The sequence below is a fragment of the Triticum dicoccoides genome, chromosome 7B (assembly GCF_002162155.2).
Source record: "Triticum dicoccoides isolate Atlit2015 ecotype Zavitan chromosome 7B, WEW_v2.0, whole genome shotgun sequence".
Lineage (NCBI taxonomy): Eukaryota > Viridiplantae > Streptophyta > Magnoliopsida > Poales > Poaceae > Triticum > Triticum dicoccoides.
This window is the reverse complement of record NC_041393.1, coordinates 703,867,574-703,868,175: the sequence shown is the minus strand read 5'-3', so window position 1 is coordinate 703,868,175 and position 602 is coordinate 703,867,574.

Below are 602 nucleotides of genomic sequence, written 5' to 3'. Positions count from 1 at the left end.
AGAGAATAGTAGAGGTTAGAGAATTGGGGGGGGGGGGACGAAGCCAGGGGAGGGGTGCACTCACCGGACAAGAGGATCACGACGTGGCCACCGGCGCCGATGCCCAAAACCCTAGCCATGGGGGAGGGTCACGGGTGGGCTTTGGTGGCCTCGAGCGCCAGATGTGAGGGCACCACCGGGCGAGGGGCCCTCGAGCTATCCTTCACGGTCGCGGGATTCGCCGGACGTCGCCTGAATCAGCCGCCGTAGGTGGCGTAGCGAGGAGCCGCCTGAAGAGATAGATGGGACACGCGAGTCCAGATGGCAATGGGGACGAAACCCATCGAGTTTTGCCTTCCCAAACCCATCCCCACGAGAAAATCACAAACCCGTCCCCGTCCCCATCACTGTGCGCGGGGATAGTTTTCCGCCCGTCCGCTAAACCCATCGGGTTTCGGGGAACCCACGGGGATCCCACGAGAAAATCAAAATATTTAAACAAACATAGTGGCGACAAAGAATAACATTTGAACAGCAAAACAAGCACATTTTAGCAGCATAACTAGAGGAAATTTCAACAAAAAAAACAATAGTAGATGGGGTCCTAGGTCAAGCGAGGGGGA